Source organism: Aulonocara stuartgranti, assembly GCF_965226115.1.
Source record: "Aulonocara stuartgranti genome assembly, chromosome: 6".
NCBI lineage: Eukaryota > Metazoa > Chordata > Actinopteri > Cichliformes > Cichlidae > Aulonocara > Aulonocara stuartgranti.
The window spans coordinates 4,584,924-4,604,837 of record NC_138944.1 but is presented as its reverse complement, the minus strand read 5'-3'; the positions used below and the strand labels follow the sequence as shown (position 1 = coordinate 4,604,837).

The window sequence follows — 19,914 nt, the reverse complement described above, 5'->3', positions numbered from 1 at the left end:
CACACACACACACACAAACACTGTGACCCCATCCACCACGATTCATCTCCCTGGCACGGTGAAGTGTAAAGGAGATTATTACCGGTGAAGGGCTGAAGATCTACTGCTCTCCTGCCTGCCTTGCAGAGGAAATGGGAAAATATTGCTAATGTTTACAGCTGTGTGGTTGTGTGTGTGTGTGGGTGGAGGAAATCTTGTGTACGCTAGTAATGCCTAAAGCCTGACCAGCATGGCAAAGAAGCTCGGAGGCTTGTTTACCATCTACAAATGTGCTGACTTCAGAGAGTTTTATGTGCAAATGTTTCTACACACGCGGATGCATTTTCAGAACTGTGTGCGTGTGCGTGTGTGTGTGAGACCATGGGTTATCAAATGTAAATGTATTGTTGTACATTAAAAAACACCCAGAGACCAGCTGTTGTTGACTGCTGTACAGTATGTTTCATAAGCAGTGCTTCTCTTCTTCCTCCTCTTTCTTTTTTAATCTATATGGCATTTTCATCTTGGTGTGCAGTGAAAGGGAAGCTGACTAATGTTCCACAATAAATCAATGCCCATTTGTTCATGTTATGTAAATTAAAGGTCAGTGTCATTACTTCCTTATGAACACATATAAAAGATGTAACCACCATCATCCTGTTTGTTTCTGGACTCCACAGTTTGAAGTCTCAATGTCAGCATTTGGCTCCTGTTATGTTGAGTTTTTGGTGCTAGAAGTGACCGTACTTGGATGAAAGGGTGAGGTACTAAGTCATCAGCTAACCCGAGTAAACATAATTAGCAAGCTGCATCTATAAACTATATGGGTGCAATGCACAGACACACATATCTGCTAATCACTGTTACTTGGTTACCAATTAAGTAGCAGACTAATTACTCAGTAAAGCTGAAGAAACAAACTTCTTGGACAGTTGGTGTCTCACAATATGCCATAATGTTTAATAGATATTTACAGATTCTCAAAGGCATCAACAATACAAACATGAGTTTTTAGTTCCAGTTGAGTTTCTCAAATTAGTAAAAAGGAGACAAACAGCAACTGGCTGCAGCTCCTTGTGTCAGGACACCTGTGTGTCCATGCAGCCATACCTCTATCTCCAGTATCCAGATGGATGTTATATAAATATTCACCCACCATAAAGCTGTTAAGAAGGAAGAATTATGCATAGAGACCAAAATCATTTTTGTACTATGCAGCAAACATGTTTATTTTTTACTGTAAGATTGGACCTGTGGAGTTTGGCTTGCTTTTGGAGCCAGCCTCAAGTGGATATCACGCAACTACATTCAGTTCAAAAATCTCTATGACTTAATAATGTCTTATACTTGTTCTTTAACGTTTACTTAATGTTGCTGTTATTTGCAGTTTTTGCATGCACGTTGTACAAAGAAGGATGTGCAGAGGCCCGATTCCTTTTTTTAACCTCTTTCTGACAGTCAGATCAATACTGTGCAGTTTGAAATTGTTTTCAACTACAGAAATAAATATTACACCCCCCTCATAATCAGCAAATAACAAAGGAGTATGATTTATCAGATTTGTGACAGGTACTCACAATGCGTTACATGTCAGCTGAAATAGCTGCTCTGTGAGGCAGGCAAAGCATGTGCATCTTATTTAATAGCAAAGCTAGCATACTGGTGTTTAGCAGGTATAACTATCACAAAATGTCACAGCCTTTAGATATGCATTATCTGGCAAAGATACCGTGCCACCGTGGTTAGCACTGTTGCCGCACAGCAAGAAGGTCCTGAGTTCAATTCCACCATCAGGCCGGGGTCTTTCTGTGTGGAGTTTGCATGTTCTCCCCGTGTTTGCGTGGGTTCCCTCCGGGTACTCCGGCTTCCTCCCACCGTCCAAAGACATGCAGCTTGTGGGGATAGGTTAATTGGATAATCCAAATTGCCACTAGGTGTGAATGTGCGAGTGAATGTGAGTGCGAATGGTTGTCTGTCCCTGTGTGTTGGCCCTGCGACAGATTGGCGACCTGTCCAGGGTGTACCCCGCCTCTCGCCCTAAGACAGCTGGGATAGGCTCCAGCACCCCCCGCGACCCTGAAAAGGATAAGCGGAAGCGAATGGATGGATGGATGGATGGATGGATGGATATCTGGCAAAGCTGATAGCAATGTCAACTTGCAACTTTGTAGAATGGGTTGTTAATGGGTTTTAACTGTTGTTACTTAGGGTATGAAATAGGCATGCAGTTTGTGTTTAAATATGCTGACTGGAAAAAATGTTCTATAAAAACAAAAGTAGACATGTTTAAAGTGAAAGAAAACCAGCCACAGACTTGTGCAGCAGGGTTTTCTAATGGCAACAGAGACATTTTGGCTCCGTTGCCATTAGTTTTCACTGGCACGCACTAAGAGATCCTGTCTCATTTCCTCTGATCTGCTCTCATTCTCTGTCCACTCTTGTGTGTCTGACATACAATTAGACTGTGGTTGGGCAGTGAAACCAGATCTGACTCAGGCGGATCACTAAACACACGGGTCAGACAGGTTAGCAGAGATGGCACCTGGCTGCTAATGTCAAAGGTCAACCTTTTTATCTCTTTCCTTCCTTCTGTAAGATCAAAAAACCACTTAGTGAAAGATAGCTCTAAAGTTCAGCTGAAACACTCCTGTACAGGTTTAACACTGCCCTTTGATATTGAATCAACTAGGAGTTTTTACTCCAAGTATATAAAAAAAAATATTGAAAAAGAGAACAAAATGAATAAATAGGTTGGTTTTAATTGAAGATAACTTCAACATCAGCAACACTGTATACTATACTTTAAATCCTAAAAGCCATAAACAGTCAAAAAAGATGTTACAAACTGACACATGGTCTTGTGCAAGTTTCAGATTAGCTGTTTTTTTTTTTTTTTGAAGAATTTTCATAAAATCTTTTAACCTGATTTGCTTGAAGCAGAGGTGTCAAACTCATTTCACATGGTTCTGTAGTTCAGTCCAGTTTTTTTGTTGTTGTTTTGTTTTAAACTGTAAAGCAGAAGTTATGGAGGTTTTATTAGAGACATGCTTTTTGTAATTTGGCATGATTTGTGAACGTTGAAATTTCTTCAGTACTGAATAGCAGAAATTAGGCTTTCTTGCCAGAGGTCCTTTTTTGGCAGGTTCAGTGAATTTTGGTCAGAGCTAGACGAAACCTGTGGTTTTAGAAACTGCTTTCAGCACCTGAGGGCATGTCTGTGCCGTCAGGTGAACGGGTGGGTCCGTGCTTTGTGTTTACATCTTTTTGAGGAATCTGTCTTTAATCGTTTGCTTCTTTAGCTGTTTGGTGGTTGTTGAAATCGTTTTGTGAGCTTTCAGCTGAGATCCTGACGTCTCTATGGATACCACACATGTCTATATTTAAATAACAGATCAGGCGCTACATCACGTTAAACCAGATGTTCTCCCTCTCGCCCCCGGTAGCGGGGGCATTGGGGTTCAACAGGTTAATTGTTTATTGCTTAATTACTTTGTGTAGTATGAATGGCCATAACTGAGGTTTTTATCAGAACGAAAAGCTGTAAAACTTGTGAAAGTACAGTTAAAAGTCCAAAATTTCTGCTTGCGCTTGTTTGTGGTGAGCTACATGCACACATTTCTGCATCTCTGCCATTCAAAGACACTTTTATTTAGTTTATAGGAAATAATATTCAATGCTGAGCTGTAACTTTAATCTTTTTCAAGGAAGGAATTTTTAAAATTTAGTTTTGTTTTCATAAAATGGACTTAATAGTAAGAGGGAAAACACACATGAGATTTAAGGCCTACATTAGTATGAACGTTTTTGTCCTCCACAATGGAAAATGGCTGAAAATAGAAACAGGTATTACTTTATCCAGCTCCTAATTTTATAAATGCTTTCCTCCGCTTTGCAGTCTCCACTATCATTAAAATGCAGCCGGATGCTGCTCATTTAACATTTGTGCTCCTTTTGTCGCTTTTTTCCGACATGCTTGCATTTAAATCCAGCTGCCCCGTCTCTCTGTGTACCTGGCCTATACAACTACACTTGCTGTCTTGGAACATCTTCCTTCTTTCACATAATCATCCCAGTCTGCCTTTGCATGTGATTGGCTGCATGGTGTGCCCATCAAAATAAAGTCCCACCACTGCCTGCATGGATTCTCAGCAGGGCTGAAGATTCAGCTCCCACATACTGACAGGCCATTAATAACTGACATATGAAATTATCCCAGCTGGATGTGGCCCACAAGCCGTACGTTTGACACCCTTGGCTTAAAGGTTTAGGATGCTGAAGGATATGAGTGCCTTGAGACCTTAGAGGCTGAAAGTGGGTCTGATATGTTGTTTAGAGCCATTAAGGGTCTTGGACACTGGGAGAGCTTTAATTGATTTGAATACAGAAAACTGAAACAAGCAGAGAGCAGATTTCTGTGGTCAATAAATGCTTTTTAGTTCAAAAAGAGAGAAATGGAGTAAAGAACTTTGTGTAAAATGCACTGTAAATCACATTAGGGCTAAGAAGCTTCTGATATTTCTTTATTATCAAATTAGAAATGTCATTATGAAAGTGCAGCTTACCATCTATAACAAGCCCTGCACAGTCTCTAAAGAGAGTCTATGGAATTTTATCATTAGGGACACGGAAATGAACAATTTTATGTCATCAGCAAATATATATAACTTTGTGTAGCCAAGGGTTATGAGATATAAATACATTGTAGATGGGTTGATTATTATACTGACTTGTTATCTGAACCTTGTTATCTCTGAATATAATAACAGTTAGTTTTTTGTTTAAACAATGCTCAGAGTGTCGACTGACAATGATTCTGGTAACTGGTAACAGCAAATGTCGAGCGCCTGAAAGTCTCATTTTAAAAAAAGAAATTGGGTTTTTTTGTATATATTTATTTGTTAGGTTGAACAAAAGTGGTCCCAATCCAGATCCCTGTGGGATCCCACTTAAAATGACACTGCATTATTAGAATAACAGTGACCATGTTTGATCATTAAATTGAGTCAAACCAGTATTTGAAAGAACTTTTTCCTGCTTGTCATTGGCACTTGTGATTGATTTCAACTCTTCCTGAAAAATCAGGCCTAGCAGCTTTGTTTACTCAGAGTTTCTATATTATTTCAAAAGTTACCTGTAGCTACAATATCAATAATTTGGGACTCAGTAGATTTCCTCTTCCTTCATCCTTCAAAGAACCTCAGGGTTTCCCTTTTGAAAAATGGTACAATATTGGTTGACACAGCTCATGGGGTGTCTGACAGCACAGCAAGGAGGACTTAAGCAAAGAAACCCAAGGCTATTGGCTGAACCTGAACACAGCCAGACACCTGCATGCAGACAGCACAGGAGTAAAATAAAAGTACTACCTTCATGTTTTCTGTTTGTAAATGCATCAAGTCTGGGTGTATTTAAAACAATTAAAGTGGCCCCTACTCATAATTAGTGGTGCATCGCTACAGTATCCTCTCATGTGTTATCATGTCTTACATCTATTTAGAAAAGATCCATAACAGCCTATTAGAGTAATGCTCTCCAACACTAATTATCTGAGCCATCAGCCATCAAAGTTCTACTTTGTCAGTTCCAACACTCATTAAGTGTCTTTAATTAACAATCACCTTTTAATAGACAACACATGCAATGTCAAAATGTGTTGCTGCAAGCATGTGTTTAAAAAAGATTGAGGCCACACTCAACAGCGAGGATCTTTTTACTTTAATTAGTGTCTATAATAGGAAAGGCCTGATGGGACAGTAGAGAAATACAAGACGAAATGGGAATAGGTCACCTTGCTCTTTTCAACTATTCTATGTCAGTCTGACATTGTCTGTTTTTATTTTTACATTTTTATAGGTAAAAGCCACACGTGAAAAGCAAAACAAAACATGTTGTTCCTCAAACTGTGAGAGACAGAGCCAGTGCTTTGAGGCATGTGAAAAATCCAGGTGAATTCAAATTAATCTTCTGATTTATGAAGGGAAATTAAACTAAGTTAAGATGGAGTTGCAGATGTTATCAAGCTGTTCATTTTTTTTAAAAATCAGCTTGGATTTTTTTTTATTGTTAATCATTCATACAGATTTTGGGGTTGTGGAGCTTAATGGAGATGTGATAAACAGTTTGAAAAACAGACAGAAAAAATAACAATAAGAAAGCAGAAAATGACGCCTTTTCCTGTGATACAGATCAGTCACGCTGTCCTGAAAGTGCAAATGGAAACTGCAAACAGTAATCCATCTCATTACTTATTAATAAGCTTTTGAAAGCAATTAAACTCTTTGTCAAAGCCCATCAAATCTTTGTCTCAAATCTTGTGCTGTTTTCTACAATATTGAAAACAAACTTTACTGAGCTGTCAGTGTTTAGGTTAGGAAGCTGAAGTTATATTTGTCTGTGTCAGGCTTCCTGGGTCGTTCACACAGTGTTTTCAGTTTTGGACCTTTTGCCATTGTTTAGTGACCCCATACCTGCTTCCTGTTTTATTGTGTTAGTCTCTTGTCAGTGTGCATTATGTTTAATTTTACTTCCTCTGTCCCATTGATTAGATTCAGTTGTTTGCAGTCCTCTTCATTATCAAGTTATTTAAGCACTCAGTTTCTCTCAGTTCCTTGTCTCGTTATCGTCAACTCCTCTCCTGTTTCCCATCATTCAGTCATTTATGTTTAGCCTCTCAGTTTAGTCAATAAAGTCGGGCACTTTTTCAGCAGTCCTGCATTTGGGTCCTCTCCTTCCATTCAGCACACACCAGTACGTGACAGACTAACAGTGGCCTGTCAGCATAGGTAATCACTACTGTTAAATTGGATGACTTTCTACTAGATACTGTTTCACTGCTCGAAAGGTGTTCAAGCACAGTGGCCATAATGCACCAAACCCGTCATCTCCAGAGCACTTAAGGTTAGCTGTGGTGTAAAGATGTAAAATAATTATAGAACAAGCAATTTTATAATCAAAGTGTTTTTATTGAGTTTTCGTAGAACAAGCAATTTTATATTCTCATAACTATTTGTGTTAACCTCTTTAAAATATCATTGACGCAATTTCCTCAAGCCAAACCAGTCGTGTCATACGGCTGCGTCTCCCTGACTCTAGTCTGCTACGGTTTCTGTCCTGTTAGGAGGAAGTTTCTCCTTCCCACTGTCACTAGGTGCTTGCTCATAATTATTGTAGATCTTTACCCTACAATATAAAGTGCCGTGAGATGACTGTTGTTGTAATTTGGTGCTATTCAGTTCAATTTTATGTACACAGCGCCAAATCACAGCGCAGTTGAGTTATGCCAGGAAGTCAAGTATTCTGATATGAGGCTTTGTTTTTCAGAGGAGCCACAGTATCCAGAGTCATATGCAGCGAAGATGTAAAAGTAGAAGTTCTCAGGAAGCAAGAAGCAAGGCATTAGTGAGGAAATAAAGATGACTGATGGCACAGAGAGACTGATTTTTTATTCATACCAAAATCTTATTAATTTCCCCCAAATTATATGATCATGATGTTTAATTCCTTGTATGGACCTGCAACTGTGTGTCTGTGTTTGGGGGGGAGTGAGTCCTGAATATGCTGCTGTGTATAAAAGGAGTAAGAGTAATCGATTATATGTCAGGCACCTTGAAAATACAACACAAAAGTCAGCTTTTATTGACTCGTCCAGAATAAAACATTGTAAATGGAGGGATTTGCTATATGATGATATGAAAGGTACTAGCAGAAATGATTTTACTGGCTGAAAAAAATTGGGGTTGTGCTTTTTTTTTTTTGAATAAAAAATCTATATACTTATAATTTGAAACATAACAAAATGGACTGTACAATTTTGGAGTTTTGGCTTGAAACTGTTACCCAGTTTTGCTCGTCTACAGGGCTTTGTGATGGTCACAAGATGGAAAACTATGAATATATTCATTAACACAGTTATTCAGTCAGCCAATTAGAGAAGCTCACCTGCAGCTCATTACATGCAAAACTATCCCAGAGGGATCCACAGGTACCTAAAACTCATAATACAGAAATGGGTATGTCTAATATCTGGCAGCTTGTATTTGTTGCCCATCTGCCTTCCGTGTGGTATCTCTTGATAGGTACACTATCTTTGTTACTGACAGAAATTATGGACAAGTTGCACTACACTGGAAATATCATTTAATCCTGCCATTGAAAGTAGGATTGCATGGAAAAAGTGCCAGTAATAAAGTAAATTAAAGGCTTCTGCTAGAAAAGGTGGTAACCCTGTCCACTTAGCAGCTCAGAGGGAGTGAGGATGGAGCAGTTTAATGTCGATGTGTTTAATGTGTGACCACATCACAATTAACATTCATATACAGTAAAAATGATCTAAGCCACCCTAGTCCATAATCAGTAGGCATAAGTAGATGGATATCCTCTAAACAGGTTAAGTTGTAAAACATTTGATTACTAAAGCAGGCTAAAAATGGCTCAGCTGTGACAGACCAGTTTTCAGTGAACTGGAATATTTTTGTCTATAAAGCTACAATTTAAAATAAGAGAGAAAAAGAATCTCTTCTATTTGATGTTGTGCTATTCTCCCAGGACAGACTCAAGGGTGCTATGTTAATTTAACAGAGCTCCACCTACAGAGGTAATTTTCCAGGAAGCAATATGACCACCAACAGAACTAATAATACCTCTACATAATTACCAGCCATGACATAATGTGTCCATGTCTAATAGCTAATATATCCGGTAGTATATTAACACCACTTCTAGTGGGGGCCGTCACTCACTGATGCAGACACAGCGTGGGCTCATCTTCTTTCCTCCAACTGAGACCCTGGTTCAGCCTCGTGTAATGACCAGATTGCCATTACCACTCCATTACGATGCCCTTTTATTACCCATTCAGCACCTTGACCAGCACGGTAGTCACCTGTAACGCGATGACAGTTCTCCATCTCCTTCTCCATCTGGCTCTCGCTTTTGTCTCTGTGTTGCTCTCCTTCCAGTTAACTTGCTGATGCTGATTGACTCTGTAATGCACTGGAAATATCCTGGGTGGCCATTGGGAGCAAATTGCTTTGTGTAGTGTTGCTATAGGGCCCAAACTAACTGGACTCGAGTTGCAAGCTAGGCCTCTGCAGTGAGGGGGAAAAATAATGACACAGGCTGCTAATGGGCCTCGTTGTTAGGTTCCAGTTTTTGCTGCTGCAGCACAGAGCTGTGGTAGGATGCTATAATGTGAGCAGTAATATATGATGAATCCCCCTGGCGGAAAACTGCCCTTTAAGTAAAATCACTTCTCCACCATCAGGATACTTTCCCGGGAAGTGAATGGGGTCCGTATTGATCAGAGGAACATTACTTTGGTTGAAAATTCTTGTTGTGACATAGCTAAGTTATGGTTAGTATGGTTTCTATACGGGTTTAGTTTGAAGTTGTTCTGTTATTTTCTTCCCATGCCTTCTGTATTACTCTCTCTGTCATAAGGTTTACTGATGCCTTTCATGAGAGCCTTTGTCTTCTTGTGGTTGCTTCCTGTTTTACTTTAAGGCAGGGGTCCCTAACTCCAGGCCTCGAGGGCCGGTGTCCTGCAGTTTTTAGATGTGTCTGTGATTCAGCTGATTCAAATGGCTAAATTACCTCCTCAACATGTCTTGCAGTTCTTCAGAGACCTGGTAACTAATCATTTGATCCAGGTGTGTTGACCCAGGGTGAGATCTAAAACCTGCAGGACACCGGCCCTCGAGGCCTGGAGTTGGGGACCCCTGCTTTAAGGGTTTTCTCACTTGTTTTGGTTTTACTTCCTAATTTTGTTCCTCTCTGTTTGCTCCACAATCATTTATTTTAGCTTTTAACATTGTGTGTGTGTGTGTGTGTGTGTGTGTGTGTGTGTGTGTGTGTGTAGGCTTGACTTTCACTTTGTCAGATCATCTGTTTTCCCTCCCATGAGTCTCTTCTACCTCATCTCTTAATTGCCCCTTGGGGATAAATAAAGTCTGTCTGATTCTGATTCTGGAAATAGAGTCCAGTTCCTTGTACGTGTTGTCACAAACCTGGGTCTGTTGACCCAGCATTTTGAGTTTTAGTTTATTTTGATGTTTAATTTCTTTTCTAAGGTTTTCTGAGTTCATTTCTACCAGGACTAGGTCTTCAACCCCTGTGTTAAGTCTCCCTTGCCCTTCATGTGTTTCATGTCTGCGTGTCTTGTGTTGTCAAGTTCTTGTTGTCATGTCTGCGTCTCATTATGTTTCCTGTTTTATTTTGGAGAGGTCTTGTGTTCCTATGTTCAATGTGTTTAATTTTACTCTCCCCCTGTGATGTTGTTATGTTCATTCATGTGTTTCCACTTCTCCTGCTCACCTCATGTGTGCATTTAGTCTGTCAAACATTAAAGGTTTTTTCATGTTTTAATCTTAGTTCACCCAGTTTAGGTTATTGTTTAGTTTCATCTTTGCCTTTTGTTTTGTACATTTTTTGTCAGCCTTAATAAATGGCTTGTTTTTGTCACGCTCAAGTTTTGTTTTGTCTCTTTGCGTGTTGCTCATGGGTCTGCCTCCTCACTCCACACAGTCAGCTTTGCAGCCAGACTGTGACATGTGTACACAGATTTGGTCAGTAAAGCTGATTCTGGTTCTGATACCAGTTTACCAGTTTGTGTTTTTCACTTTTCTTTCCATTGTTTGTTGGACTTTAGTTTATCAGCTTTTCAATAACATTCACTTTTACTTCAGTTTCAGATGTTTTTGTCTTTGTTGGTCCACCTTCAGTCCAAATCTTGACTAAATGTAAAAAAAAAAAGAAAAAAAGAAAACCCAAATCACTCCAAATGTATCTGCAATTATAAGTTTATTGTAAGACAATGGTGGCAAAATATTATTGAGGAGCAGATTCACTCTAGAAATTAAAAACAATCATCCATCTCCATGTTTCCTGTCTTCCTGTTTACGTGCCCGTCTAATAAAGGTAAAATAGAGAAGCTTTTAAAAAAGTGATGACCGTTGTGGATGATTCATAAATCAAACTGTTCACACAGCTGGGCGTCTCAGTATGAGCACTCTACAACTTAATTAAAAACAACCATGTGATACATTTACTCAACAGTTGACTTTTTCTGAAGACACCAGAGCGCTTCTGTTTGCATATGTTAATATCATTATATTATCATCATCTACTAGCTTACAGTCCAGGGATGCACCAATTAAGAATTTCAGGGCTGATACTGTTTACAGTTTGTTTCAATGATGTTAACTCGTTTCTTTCTTTTGTTCTCCACACTTGGTGCCAAAGACGAACCTTTCATTATGAGTAATTAAATAACATTCACTACATTGCCAAAACTATTCAGTCACACATCCAAATCACTGACTCGTGAAAAAAATTATGAAAGTGAATTGCAGATGCGAGAACCACAAACTAACACCAGCCACTGTAATATGTTCAAAAAGGTGAATCTCAACCGTCAATGTTAGGTTGATAAATCGATTAATGCCGATATATATAAAATCTACACATAATAAAGTGCTAATATTTTCTGCATGTCACATTTTACTACTAATATTTATAAAGCCGGAGCTGTAGGAGAAACCAACATGTGACCAAAATCTCTACTCCTCTGCAGCGCAAAAGAGCAATGTTATGCAGTCTTCCAGCATAATGAATACCTCTCACATCCCACTTAGTATGAGTGCTTTTAAGTTTGAGGTTAATTTTCAGTTAAACTTCTAGGAGTGATTCTGAAATGCTTAATAGGCAAAAGCTCAAGTGTTTTTTTAGCAGTCTGAGGTGACACTGAATGCTAAATGACTTTCATTTTAATGTGACCATCAGTTACGCTGACTTTTAAGATTGTTCTTTTTTGGTCTTTAATACTGTTGACTCAGTGAAATGGAGTTTGTATTACGTGTCATTGGTTAAATGGTTTGCTCTTTGTCTTTCTTTCTCTTGTGCCAGGTTGCAAATGATGCAGAGAAGGATGTCAGAGATAAAAGCCAGCAAGTACAGAAGACACCTTAGAAGTCCATCAGTGTGTGTGTGTGTGTGTGTGGTAATTTTTAAAAGCAAAGCTGTTTTACTCTCTGCCAAAAAGACACTGTCAGATTAACTGTATCTTTTTATGTACTTGCCCCATATTTTAATTGGATATGGGTCAGCGTGGCTCTTTTTATGCACTGTTCTCATTACATTTTTGGGTCACTCCGTTTTTTACTCTGGGAACCTTGTAAATAAATCATAAATGTCCTTGATCTGCCGCAGAGTGCTTGTCAGCTGTTAATATGTGTATAATATTCATGTTGAATTATGTGGTGAGCTACAACGGCTGCATGTGGTAACCGCACACAAACATCACTTTGGCCATATCCTGTACGTGTTGTCGCTGAGTGTCTCTCTTTAAATGAGTTGGACTTGGCAACCTGCACCGCTGTGCCAGCCTGGTCCCAGCGAGGCAAGCGGAAAAGGGCAGGGGGGGAAGGGGGCTGACTCTGCAGGGATGTGGCCAGGAATAGAAGTGGTCAGATGGGGCAGTATTGATCAGCAGGAGGGGTCGGAGGATCAGCTGATGAAAACCGCAGACTGGACAGAGTGAAGTATGTATCTTATAACACTGGACAAATACTATACTGTAGATACACAGTGAACAGACTGCGATATCATATCCTTGATGACTGATTGCAAACTAATAATGTTTGCTCTCATTGATATTGCTTAAAAATTGCTGCAGTGATTGCTGATGAGATCAGGGATCTCAGGGAATTCGAAAGCCTCATCTATAAAAAAAATACATTGAAATTGCATTCTGGTCGTGAACAGAGAAACTAGGAGGTCTGAAAGGTGTTTTGCTACTAAGAGGTTTCTGTACATGTAAACACCCAACCTGCTGCTTATCCAGGTTTGAGTTTCAGCCATCTCTTCCAAATTAACCGGGGCTTTCCCAAACCAACTGAGAGACACAATCTCTCCAGCAAGTCCTGGGTCTGCTCTAGGGCCACGTTGTACTAGGACATGCCTAAAACACTCTGCCTCCGGAGCCTCTGGTGTCTCACAGGCTAACCAACCCTTTATATGACTCATTATTCAACTCAAAGTCCCTAATGAATACAACTGAAGCTGTGCTGGAGGAAGCAATTGAACATCTTGTGAACTGGAGTGTCTGACAGAAGTTCCCAGCACACCCTAACTAAATGCTTGGGTACAGGGGATCTAGTTGATAGCTCAGCTGCTCAACCAGCAATTAAACCCATCAGGTAGATGTCTGCTTAGGAAGTAGATTAATATTCTGTTAAACATCTATAGAAATTTCAACCAAAGTTCAGCCTGAACTTTACAAAAATGATGGTTTGAGGCACCTGAGCATTACCTTTCACACATAAATTCCTACTTGTGCCTCTCACCTGGTCATATTTTAATGTGTGACTACAGTCTTCCATAAATTGTGTGAAGGTAAGGCTTTAGCGGTATAAATGCTACTGGATGTTTTCTTCTTTTGGATTCTGTCTTCAGTAAACTGTTGGTACTGGATCATTCAGCTTCACTGGTCAGGGAGGAGCTGACACTCAGAGAGACAATCTGACAGTTTCTTCTGCAGTTCTTTGTTTGCTTCACAGTTTTCCCATCTGCAATCACTCCATCTTCTCCTCCGTCTCCCCTCTCGGTCGCTGTGTTTCAGAGGCACTGAGCAGGCGGGCATCTTTGCTTTTTCGTTATTTAGCGCCCGAGGACTCTGACAGAGGACAGTGATCCTGCAGTCCTGTTCTGACAGCTCTGCTATTGTTCTCTCTGCAGCATTTCTGTCTTCTCCATTTTCCCTGTTGTTTTTAAAGAAACAAGTTGTTTGACTGAACATAAACTATGACCTTTTTGGCTTGTTTTTATTTTAATCTTTGTATAGTTCTCATATTGGCCTCTTCTCCAGAGTTACATATCTTGCTGCATATGAGTTTCTGACTCCACTTAGTTTTTAAGTTCAGTCTTAACCATTATTTGATATCCCGTACGTCACCAACATGATGTCACACACTGCTTTTTAACTACAGATTTTGCTTGCCTTCATGCAGGAAGCCTTAAAGACATAAAGCACTTGGGTGACCTTTAATTTCCTGCTTTTAAATTAAGATTAAACTAAAGTTATTGAACTTGGCCCTAAAAATCTTAGAAATGTGGTATCTAGCTAGATGCTTACTCTGAATGGCATTACTCTGGATTCGAGTAACGCTGGGAGGAATCTGTATTTTTGGTTCCTGGGGTATTTTAAAGTAGAATGTTACGCCACAATCGGCCTAGTCTGCTGGGAGCTTCCTGTTGAAAGGGAGTTTTTCCTTTCCACTGTTGCCAAGGGGGTGTCTGATCGTTGGGGTGTTCTCTGGTTTTCTTATTGTAGGACATTTACCTTACAACATAAAGCACCTTGATGCAACTGTTGTTTTCATTTAGTGCTGCATAAATAAAATTGTATGGCATTTTTTGAAGCAACATTTTATCAAATGTCAAAGAAAAAATAGACTTTATTCATATGGTTCTATGGTTACAATGTACATATATGCAGTGGCTTGCAAAAGTATTCGGCCCCCTTGAACTTTTCCACATTTTGTCACATTACAGCCACAAACATGAATCAATGTTATTGGAATTCCACGTGAAAGACCAACACAAAGTGATGTACACGTGAGAAGTGGAACGAAAATCATACATGATTCCAAACATTTTTTACAAATAAATAACTGCAAAGTGGGGTCTGTGTAATTATTCAGCCTCCTGAGTCAATACTTTGTTGAACCACCTCGCAGCTGCAATTACAGCTGCCAGTCTTTTAGGGTCTGTCTCTACCAGCTTTGCACATCTACAGACTGAAATCTTTGCCCATTCTTCTTTGCAAAACAGCTCCAGCTCAGTCAGATTAGATGGACAGCGTTTGTGAACAGCAGTTTTCAGATCTTGCCACAGATTCTCGATTGGATTTAGACACCAGACAGGTCAGAGATAAAGTTATTGAGAAATTTAAAGCAGGCTTAGACTACAAAAAGATTTCCCAAGCCTTGAACATCCCACAGAGCACTGTTCAAGCAATCATTCAGAAATGGAAGGAGTATGGCACAACTGTAAACCTACTAAGACAAGGCCGTCCACCTAAACTCACAGGCCGAACAACGAGAGCGCTGATCAGAAATGCAGCCAAGAGGCCCATGGTGACTCTGGACGAGCTGCAGAGATCTACAGCTCAGGTGGGGGAATCTGTCCATAGGACAACTATTAGTCGTGCACTGCACAAAGTTGGCCTTTATGGAAGAGTGGCAAGAAGAAAGCCATTGTTAACAGAAAACCATAAGAAGTCCTGTTTGCAGTTTGCCACAAGCCATGTGGGGACACAGCAAACATGTGGAAGAAGCTGCTCTGGTCAGATGAGACCAAAATGGAACTTTTTGGCCAAAATGCAAAACGCTGCACATCACTCTGAACACACCATCCCCACTGTCAAATATGGTGGTGGCAGCATCATGCTCTGGGGGGGCTTCTCTTCAGCAGGGACAGGAAGCTGGTCAGAGTTGATGGGAAGATGGATGGAGCCAAATACAGGGCAATCTTGGGTCTAAATCCAATCGAGAATCTGTGGCAAGATCTGAAAACTGCTGTTCACAAACGCTGTCCATCTAATCTGACTGAGCTGGAGCTGTTTTGCAAAGAAGAATGGGCAAAGATTTCAGTCTCTAGATTTGCAAAGCTGGTAGAGACAGACCCTGAAAGACTGGCAGCTGTAATTGCAGCAAAAGGTGGTTCTACAAAGTATTGACTCAGGGGGCTGAATAATTACACAGACCCCACTTTGCAGTTATTTATTTGTAAAAAATGTTTGGAATCATGTGTGATTTTCCTTCCACTTCTCACGTGTACACCACTTTGTATTGGTCTTTCACGTGGAATTCCAATAAAATTGATTCATGTTTGTGGCTGTAATGTGACAAAATGTGGGAAAGTTCACGGGGGCCAAATACTTTTGCAAGCCACTGTACATACCTGACATACATACCTGCTATTCAGTGCTAAACAGACTAATAAAGTACAAACTTTTCACAAAAAGCACAAAACTGGATGTACTACACAGACAGCCATATTATTATTTATATAATTAAATTGAAAATGTTCTGAAAAGCAGCTCAAACACAGCAGAGAGGAGCAGAGGAGCAGACAATGAACACTAAAATGTGTTGGCACACTTCTCAGTTAAACTAAATCAACCCTTCCTGAAGCCTTATGTGTCCAAATTATATGCCTAGCATTAGCAAGTAAATCTGTTTCTCTGATATATTGTGTTAACCAATAATTTTTCTTTGACTGACCATCTTGGCCATCATGAGTGAAGATTTAAGAGGTCACCTACATTATTAAACATACTTTGATGTTTAGGTATTTTTCATTAAAAGCATTTTTTTTAGAAATACGTAGTCATCAGGACAGACACACTACAACCAGGATTTTACAGAACATGATGCATTACTGTGTGTTTAACATGGGAATCTACGGGATTTGACCCTCTTTTTTGCACCCAGCCTCAAGTGGCCATTAGAGGAACTGGAGGTTTTAGCACATCCACACTGGTTTAATTTTTCAACCACTGAGGTCAGGAGAAAATACAGACGATAAAGCAATGGACAGTAATCATCAGTGGAGAGAGGAGTTCCTCTCTTTTTCAAGCCTACACAGCAAAAGGAGGAACTGTCTTTAAAAGCCTGGAACAAGAATAAAAGGAAGTGCTAAAGAGTCAAACTGTTGAAGGCACGACCAGGATAAATGAGTGCAGGCTTTGCTGCAGCATTTCAGCAGAACTGCAGCAAAGCCAAACAAAAATGAGATGGAGGTGAAGGCTGTGGTTTTCTGAAAGAGAAAAGTTCAGCTCTCCTTTGTGTGGAGTCATCAGAGATAGAAAGTGAGTGTCTGCGGTGAAGTCTGCAGCAGGCTGACAAATTTCTTTACAGCTGTGAAGAAAATAAAATCCACCAGAATGTGAAATACAGAAGGTATGTTGTATTTAATGACATTTCTTTTTCACAGATATTTATTTCAATGACTAAATGGTTTTTTTTAGCATTTCCTAGAACAATCTCTAATAAAATACCGTACATGCAGCTAGTTATAACAACAAATCAACAGAGAGAGGTAACATCCTTCAAAAAGTCTTATATAACAGTGCCGCAGATGCAGAATGGCCTTTTGTTGTCAAGATGGAGGCCGTGTCTGACTGTTTGTGTCTTTATTTAAACTTTAAAACTGCCAGAAGGACTGAAACTTGTCTTTGTTTCTACCTTTTGTTTTTGTAACGAGCTTTTAATAAATGCCTCTGTCATGTGTTTCATTTTTCATAGAAATAGCCTTGTTTGTGAAATCATTAGAAAGATTTCTAAATAATTCTCTCTCAATGAAACAAATCATGGATTCACACACTGACAATTTTGGAAATATTGTGATTCAAATTCAAATTCAAATTCAAATTCAAATTTTATTTGTCACACACACACACACAACCATACACAGTATGACATGGGGGTGAAATGCTTGTAGCTGTACAATGCCCGACCATTAAATGACAGAAGAAAAGTTTTACAATATTTACAATTTACTACAAAAATTTACAAATTAACTAAGGAATTTACAGTAAAGAATGTGATAACAAAGTATTGGGATAGCACGGGAAAAATTGTGCACATGGAAGTAATTTGAAAGGCACCAAATGAAGATGTAGGAAATTTCTGGTGAAATTACAGGCTGCGTGTTTATCTTATTTAAATTAGGTGACTGGTTTATAAAGGATTTTGCTAAAATTCAGTCTAATACATGTAATCTGGTTATTCTTGTTGATCAGGCTGCTCTTCACAAATGAATCACTTGTAAGTCAATCAGTGCTCGTATGACAAAAGGCTGCTGGGTGCCACCAGTGGGTGAGATTTTCTAGTTTTTCATTTCATGTTCATGTTGGTGACGAAACATGTGGTTGGTGTGCACCTCTTTGCCTCAAGCCTCCTGCTTTAATCTAGCCACTATTGGCCAATTTGAACACCAGCACAAGTGTATCAACAGACATTTTATACATCTGATCATCAGCGACTGAAATCCGAGTCTCACACAGTCACCTCTGTGTAGTACAAGGCTTAACATCCAGACCTTTTATCATGTGTAGATGAATAAGACTCCCTTGTTTTTCTTTGTTTCACTGAGAGGTATTCCTTGATATGCTGGTGTCTGTGTAAGCATCACACTGTCACTGAATCACAGAAATGGGAAACAACAATTTTTGTGATCCAAAACAATATTTAATTCCTTCAGATGAACGACTTCCAGCAGAAAGAAGAGATGAATTGCTTCCAGTCACTTTTATCCCGAAGGTTTCACCCAGCTGATTTCTCACTACTCGGTTTAACCATCAAACAGTGTTTCATGTGGTCCCCAGCTCTTCAAGAGCTGGAAGTCTACAGCCATTAAATATTAACTGTCTGTGTCTCCCTCCTGGAGCAGCTACTGTATACCTGCACCTTGTGGTGCTTTTCAGCTGGATGGAGATAAAAGAGGTCAAGACAGAAATCATATACAGAGCTGCACAAAAGACGGACATAAAGAACACACCCCCTGCGCCTTCCTGGTTGAGGGAAACACCGTGTGTTCAAGCAGATGAGAATCTGTCTGCATTAGAGTGAAGTGCAGGAATTCTTTACTGGAAACTAAAGAGCTCTATCTACATTTGTCCAGCTCAAGGACAATCCAAAATCAGAAATCAATGTGCTGAAATTATGTCTAATTTCCAGAAGAGGAGAGAGATCCTTTCTTAACTGTCATGGCCCTGGATATCCCAGTGGATTCTCCTGTTTTCTCTCCCCCGTTTGAGTGAGCCCACGATCAACACCACACACACTCAACTGATCCTGAGTCTATTCACCTGTTGCTCATCACCCACCTGCAACAGATGAACAATCACAGCCCTTTTTAAGGCACAAATGGACAGCCATTCATCGCTGGAACGTTGACCTACATCGTCAGTGAAACCCTGGCTCCTCTCTAGTTGACGTCTCGTGCTTTTCCCTGCAGCTTCCCTCAGTGACTGTTCGTTTTCCTTGCGTGCAGGTGGTTGTCCCGTTCGTTGTGTCCCTGGAGTGTGGTGAGAGAGAGAGTTTCCCCCTCCAACCGTGAGCGTGTACGTGGATGTTGAGGATTGGATGTTTGGACTCGCTATAACCTGGATCTTCCCCCAGATTAACCCTGTTCATCTGTGTGCCCTGTGGTTACCTCTTGTCTGTAAATAAACATTCTAAACGTCTCCAGCGAGCACCGCCTCTGAGTCTGCGTACCTCCATCTGATGTGACATTAACAGATATAAATCCCAACACTAGCTTGGATATCAAAATACTAAAATGCATCACTTGTCACAACATATCATGAGTCTTTTGAGCATTTTCTAATCCAACGCCGCATCAACACATTAACATTTTTCCAGCTACCTCCAATTACATGAATGTTTATATCTACTACAGGATATAAACATATGTAAGGGAAGCAGTATCCTTGTAATGAATCTGCACCAAGTGGCAACCAGTGAGGTTGAACAATGAAGCCAACTCCTAAATACCAGAGCCTCCAGTTTCTCTAATGGTCACTGTGGTATCATCCACTGGTTTGTTAAGTCCTATCTGACTTCCAGGACTAAAAAAAATATCAGAAAATTACAAAAACTACCACAAAAAGTGTCCTCAGCTTCAGTCACTGAAGAGAGGCCTACTGGCAGCAGAGCAGCTGGTTTTGCAAAGGAAAATAAAATTGCAATGTTAGAAAAATGTCAAGAGGTTAAACACACAATACAGGCTGAGCGTAACAAATCAGCAGTAACAGGAAAACAGGGTACAGTAGTTCAGTTTTAAAAGCACTGCATGAATGTTTGTGCACAGGAAAAGAACTTTATTTATAAAGTTTAGCCTGTTTGAAACCAGAAAGGTCAACAACAGAGTATA

At 39.8% G+C, this 19,914-nt stretch overlaps 1 protein-coding gene across 1 annotated transcript in view; it reads left to right on the top strand.

The window, feature by feature from the left end:
- The window catches only part of LOC309709140 (endonuclease V-like), a 73,261-nt gene extending 61,083 nt beyond the window's left edge, over window positions 1-12,178 (top strand). The window contains exon 9 of the mRNA XM_082537614.1: window positions 11,881-12,178. The gene's annotated coding sequence lies outside the window, so the exon portion shown is untranslated. The remainder of the gene's footprint in view (window positions 1-11,880) is intronic.
- Window positions 12,179-19,914: the final 7,736 nt, after the last annotated feature.